Source organism: Papaver somniferum, unplaced genomic scaffold (assembly GCF_003573695.1).
Source record: "Papaver somniferum cultivar HN1 unplaced genomic scaffold, ASM357369v1 unplaced-scaffold_18, whole genome shotgun sequence".
Classification (NCBI taxonomy): Eukaryota; Viridiplantae; Streptophyta; class Magnoliopsida; order Ranunculales; family Papaveraceae; genus Papaver; species Papaver somniferum.
In genome coordinates this window covers 1,937,013-1,953,925 of record NW_020627707.1, presented here as the reverse complement: position 1 = coordinate 1,953,925, position 16,913 = coordinate 1,937,013, and the positions used below count along the sequence as shown (strand labels likewise).

The 16,913-nt window shown below is 40.1% G+C and overlaps 1 long non-coding RNA gene across 4 annotated transcripts; it reads left to right on the top strand.

The window, feature by feature from the left end:
• Nucleotides 1-5,049: 5,049 nt before the first annotated feature.
• LOC113337902 lies at nucleotides 5,050-7,343 on the top strand. Of its 4 annotated transcripts, none has more exons than XR_003354497.1 (6): nucleotides 5,050-5,163; nucleotides 5,782-5,933; nucleotides 6,039-6,132; nucleotides 6,540-6,753; nucleotides 6,850-6,917; nucleotides 7,015-7,343. It is a non-coding gene; the product is annotated as an uncharacterized LOC113337902 (long non-coding RNA). The 4 variants fall into 4 exon arrangements; XR_003354496.1 differs by having other exon boundaries at nucleotides 7,010-7,343; XR_003354494.1 differs by having other exon boundaries at nucleotides 6,850-7,343.
• The last annotated feature ends 9,570 nt before the right edge of the window (nucleotides 7,344-16,913 follow it).

Sequence of the window (16,913 nt, the reverse complement as noted above, 5' to 3'; positions counted from 1 at the left end):
GGAATTCCACGAAGCTGAGTTCCTGTAATTCCCATCCGAGGTGATATCGTACGATGTTAAGAGGCCGATATTGCAGAAGTCTGTAATGGTTCTTCGAGGTGGAAATTGATGAAAGGATGGCAGAGTCGAAACACAATATTCACACTGTAAGAGCTAGCAGGAGAGTCTAATATATTGGCAAGATTGCGACACTTGAACAAATTAATCATAGCTTGTTCCAGCTGTGGCAGTTTGTCCCATGACGATTTCCTTCGAAATTGAGTTGGTGAAATCCGATTAACTTGATGATGGTTTCACAAATTTCATCTTCCTGTAACTCCTGACAGTGAAGATTAGGGATTGAACCTACATTGTTGCTACGAGAATCAGTTGCGTTAACATACGCCATTCGAATCATCACTGCAACAACAGATCAATCAAGTGAATAGTCAAGAAGAGTAATCATATCATTCAAGATAGAAAAATCCCTAGGTGAAACAAACAGATAAATCCCCAAATCAGCTAAGGATTTCGTCACTCAATGTTTTCAAAATAGCTTAAATGAGTTTGCAAAACAAGATCTGCTGATATCAAATCTCCCATCGAAACAGAAATCGAGTAAAGCTTTTGGAAGAAAATTCAATTTTTTCTCAAGAACTAACCCTAGTTTTCCATAAACACCTTTGGAAGAATTTGTACTTAAAACTTTCAAATTGAAGTGTTAACAAAAAAAATAAGAGACAAATGAGAAGAAGATTTGTCCTGTTTCAGATTTGTTCTTTGCCGAAGTATCTCTGTTTCCAATTTTGTCTAAGTTCTCTTTGCATGTGTCTCCGGTTCACCCAAACAGAACTACCGATGTTATTTGCCACTTCGCTGTCTGAAGATAGCTTTGTTCAGTCCGAGTTCCACATTTACCCCTCACACTTCAACACTCTCAGTGGAACTTCTTCTAAGCTAAAAAATAGAGAAGGTGACCCTCGGTCCCCTTAGTCGGCGCCAGAATGTAGTTGCTAAAATCCTAACAACCACCCCCATGAAATCCAACACCTAAGATGAAGATCTACTCAACAAAGAATAAATGAAGTGCATCAAAGTAAATATGGAGACAAGGTTTCTTACGTGGTTCAGCCATTAATGAAGCCTACCTCCACGGGTATCACTATGATCGGAAATGTTACAAAGTCGGAAGAATTACATATAAACTCCATTAAAAGGGATTTGAGTTCTTCTTGAGCTCTAAATTGTCGGAAGAAGAATAAGAAGCCCCCTTAAAAATGTCTCTCTCTTTCCCTTATAAAGGGTAGGGATACACACCAAGTTACCATAATGCCCATAGGGCTGACTAGGTAGGATAAGAGCTAGCAAGGTCTTATTCCCTACAAACAATTGTATCTAATTAAGCTACTCTCGCTCTAATCTTAGGACACGCGTCAGCTATATTTTCTGCTCCTACACAAATATTTCTAAATATCATAAACCAAGTGCATGCAATGGAGTATAATTGTAAGACGAGATTCATGTTGTTCATTTGTTTCACCCTTCTTTCATTCTGAAATATCTTACCTACATCACAATCTATCATCGCCGAAACTGATCGACTAGCTTTACTTGCAATCAAAAACAAGATAATCGATGATCCATCAGGAGTACTAAAGTTTTGAGCTTCATGTTGTTCAGAGCTTTACTTGCATCGTCCCATTGCAGCAATCAGACAGGAATTACACAAAGTTTAGAAAAACCTATTCTTCGAAAGTACCAAAGTTTGAAGCTTAGATAGGTAACCAAGCTTGGTAGGAATTCCTCCAACTAAATCATTAGTAAATATCATAAAAATTTAGAGATTTTTACACGATGATATATTCCTAGGATTTTTCCCTGTAAGTATAGTATTTCCCACCCAAAATGTTTGGAGGCGAGATAAACGACCAACTTCTTATGAAATTTCGCCTCTGAACTGGTTGTCGTACAGGGATAAATATCTTAAGAATGAAAGATTTCCTATGTATGGAGATATAGTACCTACCAAACCCATGGATTCCAGATCCAAGCGAACGACCCTACTTGAATGGCATGTAATTCCTGTCCAATTGCTGCAATGAGACGATGCATTCCAAGGATTACTCTCAATGTGTCATTGGTTATCTTGTCTTTGAATGCAAGTAAAGCTAATCGATCTGTTTCGGCAATGATATATTAGGATGTAGGTAGGATATTCCAGAATAAAAGAAGGATGAAACAAGTGAACAACATGAATCTCGGCTTATAATTAAACTCCATTGCATGCACTTGATTTAAGATGTTTAGAAATAGTTGGGATGAGATATATCTCTCAGTTGCATCAAGTGTTTGCGTGGAGGAAAATGAGCAAGACATGGAAAAAACATAAAAGCCAAAACCTAAAGAAAATTTTCTACATGGAAAAATCTTATCAACCACACATGCTTGAACCTTATCAACCAATCAAGATTTTGATCAGGAAAGTGTTGTTTGGACACTTTACTCCTAGTCCAAAATTCTCCCACCCATAAAATTTCAAAATTTAGACGAGTCAATTCTTTTCTTCTACCGACCCAAAAAGAAATAAATTTTTTCTATTATCCGAAATATCCCTGAACTATAACGTTAATTTTGGAGGAGAGGAAAATCAGATTGGAAACATAGAAGAAATAGAGAGAGAGAGAGAAAGGGAGAAAATGAGAGGGGCGATATCGCAGTGGAGATTCAGAAACAGTTAATTCATCTATATTTAATTCAAAACAAGCACGAAGAACCTAAAAACCATCACCTACAACGATTGTTCTTGAAGATCTATTAGAAACTAGTGCTGAAAACATGACGATCATCATCATCAATAATTGAATCTAATGATTTTCTTCAGCAAAAAATGATTATGAAGATAAGTTTCATCTTCTCTGATCACTAATTTCGATCTTGAGTTATTAGTTTAACGGTTTTGAGATTGAATTTCAGTTAAATTTTTTTCTAGGGTTTTTATAAGACTAAACTCAAGTTTTCTTTTAATTAACATTTCTGATCTGAAATTACAAAAGAAAAATAGTTTTTTTTTTTTAGATTAGATCTGAAAGGTTCGATTTTATAATATATGAAGTTCATATAGAGAGAGAGGCGATTTATTCATGAGATTCACATGTTGATTTTTGTTTTTTGTTTGCTTTTGATCAATATTTACTCAATGTTCGATCTCTTTTTGCAGTTTTCTATTCTTCTTTGAGTTTTTCTTTTTTTATCTCTTGATCAGTTTTTTGTATTCGTAAAACTTTAATCAACAATAAAAACACATGTTTTATCAATTATGTTATTGAAAGAAAGTTTAAGCCTATGATCTTGATTGGACCTATGTTTGTTTTAATTGATGTTCGATTTTGTTATTTAGTTACAGCTGTAATACCTGCTTCAGCGGTATTCAAGCACTTGTAGAACTCCTAGCAGAACACCGATTCTTTTTAGAAATTCTTCTCGTAAATCTTCTAGCAGAACACAAATTCTCTTTAGAAGTTATTCACGAAAATCTTCTGGCAGAACAAAGTTCTCTTCAGACACTCACAAAAATATTCTAGCAGAATGTTAGATCTCTTTAGAAGATGCAACAACACGGTTGGTACTTTTCAATCCTTTGTATTCACAAAAACACCGATTTTATTTCCCTTTAGATGTGAATCAAGATTATGTAAATCTTGTGTTTGTTTTGAGAAAAACAATTACTAGGTAAAACTAATATCAAAACAAACTTGTAGATTAGGGTTTATTATACTCTTCAAAAATAGGAAGAGAAATCTAATTATTCTACAAAAAAAACAACTAGAATAAATCTAGAGATACCTTGTTTAAACCTTCTTAAGGATTTTTACGAGATACCTTAATCAGAGTTTTCTTTATAGCTCTGATTTCGACTAACAAGTGTTGGTATACAGTCAGAACTGAAATCTATCAAAACCTAGATTTTATGATCAACAACTCTTGAGTAGTCATATATGAGAAGAGAAGACCTTAGAATAGACAAGAGGTGATAAATCTAGATTACAAGTTGTGTAACTTATCACGAAGATTGTTACTAACTCGGCTTTGTGATCCCCAAATTAAAGACTTTTATCTCACTCTTGTTCACGAAGAACAGAAGATATGGAAAACAACCTTATGAACCTTACACCAATTTTACAAGGGATGAAAAATGTGCTATTCACAAACCCTTTATTTATAGTGAACAAGGTAGCTTCAAATCCAAGCAAGGGTAAGCTATTTTTCTTTTTCAAGACTCTCCTAATTTTGGGAATCTTTCCTAAGTTACAAATGTCTTATGTAAATAATTAAATAAACAATCATTAGCATATATTGTATTTATGTGAATAAATCACAATTTAACTTAGAAAGGAAATCTAAAATATCACAAATAATTTAATATGGTAATCAAATATATTTGGAGTAATAGCCATCTTTCCTAGATAAGGGAACATCAAAAGCATGACTAAAAAAGGCCTCTAGTCACGTATTTGGGCTCAAGTTTGTGAACAGTTACAAACAGTTCGGATTGTTTCCTGCTAACGAACTGCAGCAGTTTTAACTTATAAAAGTTGCTTTAATAAATCACTCATAACTTCATCGTTATAACTCGGAATTGAGTGATTCTTGGCTCGTTGATTTCGTAAGCTCATTCACTATAACATAAAAACCTTTCGAGGGATAAAGGTTATTTTCAAAAAATTCGTGGCTCAAATAACCTCGAATATATATACATAAATGTACACGGTTGAACCCACTAGCCACGACACCAAATATGGGTTTTAGAAACTCAGATTCGCAACAGCTAAGTAGCTGTTGCGAATTTTCTGTTGCTAATTGCAGTTGCGAAACATTTACAACCGCTGAGAACAATTACAAAACTCGCAACTGTGATTTGCAACTAAATCTAGTTGTACGCGCGTGAAAAATTAGTGTGGCTTCTTACACCTTCGGCTGACTCATTATTCAGCCCATTCAGATAGGTGGGAAAGCTGACTCGTTCTCGTATCTCTTTTATCCATGAACAGCCTCTCATTCTCCATCTCATTTTCTGCCCTTCTCTCTCTCGTTCTCCCAGTGAGTTTCCCTGTTTCTACCACCACCACCATCGTTATCCTCAAGATCAAAACCAAACCTTATTGTCGTCGTCGTCGAGGAAGAAAGGTATCATCACTACCAGCAGATGAACTATTTCTTCTCCTTTTTTGTTCCACTTATATGAAGTAAACCCTGGATTCTTCTCCTTTTGATTTATTCCCCCTAAAAATATTAACCCAATCTTAGTTCAGAGTCATGCTCATCATGTTATTATCTGGATTAATTTGATTATAAATTACTATTTTTTTACCTAATGAGGGAAATCAGAGTTAATACGATTCCAAGTTCGTTTCTCTGTTCTATGAGTGTTTTTTTGGCACATATTTCCCCCCCAAATCCCTTCTCTTTTTTCAGAAGGTTTCTTTGGAAACCCATTTAGAGAGTCGTTAACTCTTTTCTTAAATTTAAGTAATTTGGGTTTTTTCTTCTTCAAACGTCAGATGTAGAACAAAGCTATAAACGAAACCCTCGGTTTGATTTATGGTTTTTCTATTTCAATTAGATATAATCGCAAGTTATGATTTGTTTGGTTTTACTGCAATAGTGTCAAATTGATGATAAAGATTTCTTAATTTTGTTTTTGTTGATGATAAAATTTGTTATTGCAGTATAATGAATGCTGGAGATTTGATTTTTTTCTGTAAATGAATGTGACTGGAAGATATTGTGTTTTGGTTGGTTCAGAACTAAGATGAGATGATCATGTTAGCTAGGCAGGCTCTCTGAACCATACAAGGAAATTGGAGAGTGTTTTGGAAGAATAATCAAGGAAGAAGGGTTTGGGGCCATTGCGGAGAGGAAACACAGGCAATGTCATATGTTACTTCCCTACCCAGGTTGGATCATATATCGACTCTTGTTATTTAATTTAACCTAAATATGTTCTCATATTCTGGATTTTTGTAGCTTGATCAGTAACTTGTTTTAAAATCTGTTCTCAGGCCTTGAAATTTGCATAGTTTCAAGAAGGATAGAGATGGCTACTGTAATTTGCTGGTAACTTGGCATTTGAATGCGCTGCTGGTGCTTCTTCAGGTGATCTACACCGTTATACACACCGTAGGAACACTTGGCTTAATTTCACTTGGATAAATCCTGAATGTGATAGACAGATAGTAACACTTTGAATTCGTTTTTATTTTTTCTTGGAATGCTTAGGAGCTTCTTCCCTTGGTGTGTACGTGCACATATCCATATATAAAGTAGCCTACTGAAATGGTTCAGATATGTGATGGAAGATTTATTAATTAGGACTCTATAAGCTGTTTTAATTTCTGGTGTACATTAGAGTTTTTTTTATGTCAGGGGATATTAATATAGTGGCATATAGTTGTCTACATACTTTCTTCGAGGTGGTTGCTTGGTTTTCCTTATTAGGTTTTATCTTCATTTTGTATTGTATTTGGTATAGAGATGGCTAACAAATTTGTTTCATGGATCAGATGAAGTAAGTGGTGGACTTGAAAAAAGGCTGAGGTGGGGAACAAATTTGTTAGCAAGAAATCGATGTTGTTCTTACTTCATCTGATCAATGGCAAGTTCTTGTTTCATTGATTAAATATGTTTTTGGATCTCCATAGTCTCAGCAAGAACTCTCTATTGCTCCTCCTGGTTCAACCATCTCTTATTGAGGTTGAGCTTGTATCTTTCATTAAGGTTGGTGGGAAACAACTTCTTTTTCTACTTTCTAGCACTTGTGGGTTTATTTTGGTTTTTCTTATTCAAGTTGTATGTTGACGTTATGTACGACAGGGTATAGAATCGTGGGACATGGACAATGGTGAGAAGATTGTAGCTGCTGTCAAAAAGAAGAAAAAAAGGTAGTGCAAGATATGTGAGACCAATTATTAAAGTATAATGATCCAGGGAAAGTAGTCGAGTGTGACCAAGTATTTCTTTTCTTGTTTATAAGGTTAGGCTGCAAAATTTGTTGAGTACAATTCTTCATTAAGTGAAGAGCAGAAAAACAAAGCTAAGACTCTCAAGGTCATCTGCAACCTTAAGAACACATCATGCAAGCTGAAAATTAAAAGCTACAAGGAGGCCAAGAAGCTTTGCACACAGGTCTCAACTTTAACCCTTCTTCTGAAAAATTTTAGTTATATTAAGTGTATGTTTTAGCTTCTGTGCTATTGAGGTTGAATTTTTGTAATTTTATCTTTAGTTTTATTCTAAACTGCTTTCGGATGTAGTAGATTTATTATATGTATTGAAAATGCGGGGGTCTAACAACCACACCCAATATTTCGATTAGAAATCTGTATGGACTAACTCCAATATACTTCTAAGAGAATCAACTAGACAGTTAGACTCAATCTGAAGAAAAATATATCAAGTAGTTAAAAATCTCAATCTCTAAATCAATCTGCAAATAGAAATTTGTGAGCCCGATTGAATATAAGAGATATAAACTTGGATGGTAACAAAGACAAATATCCAAGGATCAATCAACAACCAAAGGTTGGATTTCTCAATTGATTAATACAACACACAACCTGTGATATTTCAATTATATAACAAAATATAATGCGGAAAAGAAATAAAAAAGATACCAGAAGTTTTGTCAACGAGGAAACTGCAAATGCAGAAAAACCTCGGGACCTAGTCCAGATTGAACACCACACTATATTAAGCCGCTACAGACACTAGCCTACTACAAACTAACTTCGGTATGGACTGTAATTGAACCCAAATAATTTTCTCACACTGATTCATGGTACAATTTCGCTCCTTACGTCTCTGATCCCAGCAGGATGCTACGCACTTGATTCCCTTAGCTGATCTCACCCACAACCAAGAGTTGCTACGACCCAAAGTCGAAGACTTTAATAAAAAAATCTGTATCACACAGAAAATTAAAGTCTACGATAATAGATAAATATGTCTCCCACAGATAAACCTACGAGTTTGTTCCGTCTTTTGATAAAATCAAGGTGAACATGAACCAATCGATAACCCGGACTTATATTCCTGAAGAACAACCTAGAATTATCAATCACCTCACAATAATCTTAATCGACTAGAGAAACAAGATAATGTGGAATAAAAAACGATGAGACGAAGATGTTTGTGACTTCTTTTATTTTGCCTATCGGAGATATAATTTCAAGCCAATCTTACGATTGTACTCTTACAATAGAAATGGCAAGATCAGATCACTAAACTACAAGAGAAGTAGTTCGGTCTGGCTTCACAATCCCAATGAAGTCTTTAAGTCATTAACCTACAAGGTCTGGAGAAGAAACCTAAGGTTAAAGGAGAATCGACTCTAGCTTAACACAACTAGTATCACACAGGAGGTGTGGGGATTAGGTTTCCCAGTTGCTAGAGTTCTCCTTTATATAGTTTTCAAATTAGGGTTTGCAATCAATGTTAGCTTAGTAACAAATCGTTCAATATTCACCGTTAGGTGAAAACCTCATTATATTCAAGCTAATATCTTTCAGCCGTTAGATCGAAACTTAGCTTGTTACACACAAATGAAATGTATTCCATTTAGGTTTGAGTAACCGTACCTAAAAGTGTACACTTAGTTGGTGCAACAATAGTTAACCAATGGTTAGCCATATGCGCATTTTCATATCAACCGTATTCATCTTTATCACTACTAGTTCAAATGACTTCAAAAGAACTAGTTGGAGAGTTGTTCAATTGCTTAGGTCTTTATGAATAGAAATAATAGAAGAAAAATCGGTTTGATTCATTTGAATCAATTCATGAACATTATAGCCACGGTTTGCAAAAATTGCATTCCTTATAATTTATTTGTTTAAGTTCATGAACTACCGATTTGAGAAAATAGCCAGCTCAAGTATGCGTACGGGCATGCGTACTTAAGCAACCGGATTTGAGTTGGTTTTGGTTTCCAAACTTAGCAGAAAATTTCGGGTAGAAAATTTCCGCCAGTATGCGTAAGGGTACGCATACTTTAGGTGACTGGTTTAAGGGTTTGTAAACTCCAAACTCAGCAGATATTCACGGACGTGAACTTCCGCCAGTATGCGTACGGGTACGCATACTTAGCATGTCTCCTTCCCCATTTTCGTATATACACATATGCATACACTTGGTTCCCGGTTTATGGATTTATACACTAATGTGTAAACGCACTATATATGCTTATATCCAAAGATGGTTACATAATCTCAACTCTCCATTTCAATCATTGAAACATTCTTAGAGGATATTGAAATGTCATCATGACATTCTTCACGAGTAAAGATGAATCTGTTTAAAGAGAAAGCTTACCAACACATATTTCGAGAAATAGATAGGCGAGATAAACTCGGCTCGAAATAGCAAATGTGTATAATTTAAAACTATATACTTATACGACTTTTGTCTCAAAAGTAGGAGATAAAGTAGATAGATTTTTGAGTGATAGATAAGTTCAAGTCTCCACATACCTTTTAGTTGGATGAAGTTCCACTGGTTCCTTGAGTAGTTCTTCGTCTTCGTAAGATGATCGCCGTGGAGTTTGGAGCTCAACTACACTTAACTATCCTAGTCCGGGACTTAGCTATAAGTAGACTAGAAATCAAGACATATAGTTTTGAAAACTAAATTTGACAAACAAGTTTGACATAGCTACTGTTAGAGCATTGCTCGGTCGAACATGCATGCGTTGCTATCTCAAGCATGTTTGTCAATGTTAGTGATCAAAACTATAAGTCTTGATTTATGGTCTACTATAGCTGAGTCTCGGACTAGGATAGAAAGTGTAGTTGAGCTCAAGAACTCCATGGAGATTCATCATACAAGACGAAGAACTACTCAAGGAACCGGTGGAACTTCATCAACTAAAAGGTATGTGGAGGCTTGAACTTATCTATCACTCAAAAGTCTATCTACTATATCTCCTATTCTTTGAGACAAAAGTTGTTTGCTATATATAGACTTTCATTATACACATTTGGTATTTCGAGCCGAGTATACCTCGCCTATCTATATCTCGAAATATGTGTTGGTAAGCTTTTCGCTTCAACCGAGTTTATCTTTACCTAGTGACGAAAGTCATGTTGTGTTTCAATCACTTTGAAAATTGCTTTGACGAGAAATGGTGTAACAACTATATAACGTCCTCTAAGAATGTTTCAAATGATTGAAATGAGAGTTTAAATTATATAACCAATGGTGGACATGAGCATTGTTGTGGAAACACATTTATGTACAAGTCCTATTCCTTGAACCAAAGTTTGCGAACTTTGTTGATCAAGAGAAACGGAATGTGGCGTGATCCAAGTCCGCGAACTCAGTCCACGAATCGGTGGAAGTTTTCGTCCGAGAATTTCTGCTGGAGTTTGTGAAATCCTTCCTGAACTTAAGCCCGAGAACTTAAGTAGGTTATACTAAAGATGATGAACGTGAACTAATACTTATAAAGACTAAAGAATGCAGTATGAAAACCGTGGCTGTAAAGTTCATGAATCGATTCAAGTGAATCACATCATCTTTGCTTCAATTGTGTCTTGTGTATTACATGATATTTTCTTGCAATTGAACAACTCTCTAACTAGTTCATTTGAAGTCATTTGAACTAGTTATGGTGAAAAAGAACATGGTTGATATGAAATGCTCATATGGCTAACCATTTGGTTAACTATTGTTGAACCAACAAATGTACACGTTTGGGTACGGTTACACAAACCTAGAAATGTACATGTCATTTGTGTGTAACAATCTAAGTTTTCGATCTAACGGTTTAAAGATATTAGCTTGAATCTAAATTAGGTTTTCATCTGACGGTGAATATTCATTGCTTTGTTACCAAGGTAACATTGATTGCAAACCCTGATTTGAAAGACTATATAAGGGGAACTCTAGTATCTGTGCAAAACTAATTCCCACACCTTCCGTGTGATACTAGTTTGCGTGCTAGAGTCTATTCTCCTTTAACCTTTGGTTTTCTTCTTCTAAAACCAGGTTAACGACTGTTTATGGGTGAAAATTGTTCCTACTGATTTTGGTAATTTCAGTGAGTGGGTGAGAAACAAATCTAAACCCTAAACAAATGTACTTCACGAGAGTACTTTAGATTCGAGAGATCAATCTATACAAATATGACCTAAACCAAGAAATGGTCATTCTAGATTTGCGTCGGTCACAAAGAGGATGCGAAGGGATGGTTTAGGGAGGGAAGCGAAGAGAGTGTTGAGAGCAGAACAACTCTGGAAGAGTATTACTTGACTTGTATCAGAAGATGAAAGCTTTGAGAAAGCTAGCAAAGTTGCCTTTCTGAGTGTTGTATTTCTCCCTGACCAAAAACTTGTGTTTTGGTGGAAATAGGTGAAACCTATTTATACAAGTCCAAGTGTAACGTACTCTGGCCTCATAAGAAAAGAAACTGATGAGTTAAATGGGAAGAGGTGGTAACGCCTGGTATTGATGGAATTTGATGGAATTGATGTTCCATAATGAAAGAGCGGTTCACCATTACTTCCTGTATTTACTAACCGTTTAATTCTTAATACACCGTCTTGAAACTGGCATTTGTGTATGCCGCACACTGTAAACCGCCAAACCAAAACCCTAAAGAGAATCCCCCAGTTTGTGGCATGTGTTGATGTCTCGAGTGTTTTCGTGGAAAACATGTAGCATGTCGCTGGTGTTTCATAAGCTGAGCTTGAGAGACATGTCGGCTCAGTGGCGACCTTCGACGGTCGAGATTTTTCATCTTAAGAGGAATCGTGGCATTTGATGTAGGCGCGACATGCCAAAGTGCAAGGGTTGCATGGCATGTGTGGCATGCCTTGGCCGTAGGTTGCACATCGGGTGCAAGTGGCGATGCCAAAGCGCAAGTGTTGCACGACACGTGCCAATGGCATGTGTGGCATGCCATGGTGGCAGGTTGCACATCGGGTGCAAGTGGCAATGCCAAAGTGCAAGTGTTGCACGACATGTGCCAATGGCGCGTGTGGCGGCTTTGTCCCTGGGTTGCATGGCTTTGGCATGCCAGGTTGCAAGAGTTTCTTGGCATGTGCCAATGGCGCGTGTGGCGGCTTTAGCCTTGGGTTGCACGACTTTGACATGCCAGGTTGCAAGAGTTGCTTGGCATGTGCCGATGGCACGTGTGGCGGCTTTGGCCTTGGTTTGCACGGCTTGGCATGCTAGGTTGCAAGAGTTGCTTGGCATATTCCAATGGCGCGTGTGGCGGCTTTGGCCTCGGTTTGCAAGACTTGGCATGCCAGGTTGCAAGAATCGCTTTGCATGTGCCAATAGAGCGTGTGGCGGCTTTGTCCGTGGTTTGCACGGCTTGGCATGCCAGGTTACAAGTGTTACTTGGCATGTGCCAATGGCGCATGTGGTGGATTTGGCATTGGTTTGCACGGCTTGACATGCCAGGTTGCAAGCGTCGCTTGGCATGTGCCAATGACGCGTGTGGCGGCTTGGGCCTTAGGTTTTCACGGCTTGGCATGCCCTAAGTTGCAAGGGTTGCTTGGCGCGTGTGGTGGCTTTGGCCTTGGTTTGCACGGCTTGGCATGCCAGGTTGCAAGCGTCGCTTGGCATGTGGCAATGGAGCGTTTGGCGGCTTTGGCCGTGGTTTTCAAGGCTTGGCATGCCAGGTTGCAAGCGTTGCTTGGCATGTGCAAATGGCGCCTGTGGCGGCTTTGGCCTCGGTTTGCACGGCTTGGCATGCCAGGTTGAAAGCGCCGCTTGGCATGTGCCAATGGCGCGTGTGGAGACTTGGGCCTTAGGTTTGCACGGCTTGGCATGCCCTAAGTTGCAAGGGTTGCTTGGCATGTGCCAATGGCGCGTGTGGCGTCTTTGGCCTTGGTTTTCACGGCTTGGCATGCCAGGTTGCAATCGTCGCTTGACATGTGCCAATGGCGCGTGTGACGGCTTGGGCCTTAGGTTTGCACGGCTTGGCATGCCCTAAGTTGCAAGGGTTGCTTGGCATGTGCCAATGGCGCGTGTGGCGGCTTTGTCTTAAATTAGTGTTTGTCATGCCGAAACCCTAATTAGCGCCCTTCACTAGAATCGCTTTAGAATCCGCGTACGGACTCGGAATTTGGGGGTCCGCCCCTTTATTGGACATAAAAAAAGAATTCTCTATATCCCGCGCGGGAATATTTAGGTTTTGAGCTTGTTTAGGGGGCTAAAACAGCTCGACAGCAAAACTAGGAAGAATTCGGAAGGGGTGGCAGCATGGCCAAGGTTAGATTTTGGTTGTACAGCTGGCATGGTATGCCTTTGGCGTGCAATGAGTGCGTGGTATGTGCGTTTGGCACATGTGGCATGGTTGGCATGCCTTGGAACGATGGTTAGGCTGGCATGATTGGGATGTTGTTGGCACGGTGGTGCGGATAGCATGTCTGACATGCTGCTAGCACGGTGGTGCGGCTGGCATGTTTGGCATGCTTCTGGCATGGTGGTGCGGCTGGCATGTTTGGCATGTTGCTGGCACAGTGGTGCGGGATTTAGTGTTTGGTGTATCGAAACCCTAATTTAGCGTTAAAAAAGGTACCCCGGTAATTCTTGCGTGAGCGCGTTAAATTATTTACTAAATGCGCTAGCGGCGTTAGTGACGTCATGTCAGGTGCGAAGTTTTACGGTTTTACCCCTTGTCCTAAAACCACCATCAACATTAAGTCCCCTGCTTAGCTTGGAACATGGGCCTTGTTGCGAGGTAAGCATAAGATGGTGACAGACGAGGATAGAACTGAGGCAGTAAGTCATGAAAGAGGGCCGAGGAGATTTGTATGACCTTTTTCGAGATGTAAGTAGAATCCACAATTCTTGCATCTGGTAGCTTTGCAAAAATCCCGATATAGATGGGTGTCTTTGGTTACAGGCTTTGGAACGCGAGGCGGAGCTGCTATCATAGACTTGGCATGAAAGGGATTTGTCAGCACCAATGGGCTTGGAATGGGTGTGGGCCGCTTGGCAAAGCATGGCATCGGCAAGGGAAGCGCGGCAAGAGAAAACGCAGGTTGCTGGCAAGGCTCTGACATGGTCCACTGGTAGGGAGTTGGCATGGAAAGCGCGGATTGTCCTGGTTGGCGCGGAGCGTTGGAAAGACTGGCACTAGAAAGGAAAGTGCGGATGTCTTGAGAGTGGCAAGGCTTTCTCTTGTGGGCCCGATCGCCTTTCTTCATGCGCAGCTTTAACAAGGAATTATTTCCTTATTCAAAAATATTTTTCGAGAGGTAGGTAGCATCCGCAATCCTTTCATCTGGTATCTTTGCGCAAATCCCGGTGTGATTGGGTGTCTTCAGGGCTAGGCTTTGGAACGCGAGGCGGAGCTGCTAGCATGGACTTGGTATGAAGGGGACCCATTAACACTGACGGGCATGGAACGGGTGTGGGCCGCTCTGTAAAGCACTTGGAAAGGCATGGCTCTGGTAAGGGAAGCGCTTTGGAAGGTAAGTGCTTGCAAGGGAAGCGCTTGCAGTTTAGGGTTTGACACGCCGAAACCTAATTAGCGCCCTTTACTAGAATCGCTGTAGAATCCGCGTACGGACTCGGATATTTATGGTCTGCACCTTTATCGGACACGAAACAAAATTCTCTATCTCCTTACTCTAGAATATTTAGGTTTCGAGCTCTGTTAGAAGGTGAAAACGGCCCGACAGTGAAAATCAGGAAAAAGCCAGGAGGGATGTTGCGGGCCCGGGGTGGCATAGTCGCGCACCAATCACCTATTCCCGTTCATGGATCAAGAAGGAGTCTTCATTCTGTTCAAGCTCTAAAAACTCTGTCCGCATAAAAAGAGGTATCGACCCTCTTTTGTTTTTCTGTTGTTCGTTTGGATCCTTGTTTTCGTCTGCAGTGTCTCTCCAGTGGATTCCGAAAATTTACCAAAACTCCGATGTATTCTTGGGACAGATGGATGAAATATATGCTTGGAAACGATCACGCCAGGGATAATCTTGGATATTGTGGTTGCGTCGTCGGTCCATCCTCGACCGTAGGTTGTTTAGCGGACCTTCTGATCGTGATGATGATGTGTTGTGAATGCTTGCATAGTCGAAAACTTCTGGCGCCCCTGGATGAAATAGGGAGACGTTCCATTGCTGATGTACTGACATCAAGTCTCCCGGGACTTTGTTCCAAGCTACATCCTTCGAACCATCTTCTGAATCTTGGACTATCGTACGAAATGGGATGCGGTGAGAAGTCCCCTGTTATACTTCGGTTTCATATGATGGCATGGATGAATATGTGAATGTAACCTTCTGGCGTGCTTTTGGAGTCTTCGGTGCACATGTACGGCTTCATGTTGAGAAATTCTCGCGGCTCGTAAAACCTCGACAGTGACGATGTTGAAATCAGTAATAACCTGGTTGAGGGGAATGAAAGCGTCTCATGCTGGTAGTCCCCATGTGTAACCTACTTTCATTACATCACCTTGAATCCTCGTCCGAGGGATTTGATATAAGCCTATCATACTCTTCCTGATGCGACACTGGGATGCTGAGAAATTACATGATGAAATATTCTGGATAGTGCAAGCTTGGGATCCTCCGAGGCCTCGTAAAGTGTTGAAGGCGTCTTCTAGACAGAAAGGTAATGATATTCTCGCGATGCACCCTTGAAGAGTAGATGACCTTGTTGTGGGTACGGCTTTTTAGTTGACTGTGTCTTCTGAGATTTGAGAGTGAAGGGATTCCGTGTATTTTTGTAGTAATTGCTGATGTGGTGAAGCTCTGGCTGGTATCAACGAATGAGCGACAACAGTTCTTGGTAGGAGATGTAATCAGAAGAGACTACATTGTCACGAAAACAAAGTAGGTTGGCTGGAATTGTATGGGCTACCATGGAAGTAAAAGGTTTGGTTGGATGCGTAAGCGAGCAAACTGTCCATGATCACGAGTTTTGGCGAGATGGATTAAAAGGTGGCCATGACTACGAAGATTGGCTGGCTGTGACCATGATCCTTGTCATGGGGAGCGTGGCGGTACGACCCTTAGCAGGAAGAAGTGGCGTTGAAGCAGCTTCGACTCTTGGAGAGGATGTTGAAACTTAAGAAGTCAAACTCTAAAATCTTCGGCTTCGGATCCTAGAGGAGCTTATGGAGAGAACGCTGAAGCGAAGCGGCTGCTGGAGCGAGCGTTGAAGCGGAGAGACTGCGTTAATCAGTGGGCTGTCAAAACTGGACACCCTTCAGGCGAAAAATGGTGGAGTCCCCAGTTCCATCTATCAATCGTGCTTTCCAAGAGAGGTTAGGGTTTGGGAACGACTTCTCTGGTTGGAAACGGCCGCTTCCCTGATGCGGTGCGGTTGAGGGGTGCAAGTATGTTTTGACGTTGTGCCTTGGGGAAACATAGAATCTCACATAAATGTTTCATCATGGACCTCACAGTTTTGTGGGAAAAGTCCCCAGAAATCATGCGTCTCTTGATAGGAAGAGAGTCTTCGTGAACCCGGTGGGTTTGCTGATTTTCCTTGCTTTGATTTTGGAGAAGTCGTTCCTGATATTTATGCGTGATGAAATCAGATTGCTGATTCCCTATGGGGCGTTCAAGTGCAACGCTAGAAGGATGCAAGTTTCTAGCGCTGGGAAGATGCAAGCTGCTGTAAAATGCAAGATAGAAGTGTAAGTGTGACGCTGGAAGGACGCAAGTTGTCAGTGCTGGAAAAGATGCAAGTTTCCGGCGCTGGAAAAATGTAAGATGCCGGCATCGGAAGGATGCAAGATGTCAGCGCTGGAAGACACAGGTTGCCGGTGCTAGAAGGACGCAAGTTGTCAGGGCGCCGGAAAAGATGCAAGTTGCTGGCCCTGGAAAGATGAAAGTTGTTAGTGCTGGATCTTGTTGGAACGAGCGTTGGCTTGTCATGAATCCTGGTTCGGCAAGGCGCTGGCTTGGCACGGGTGC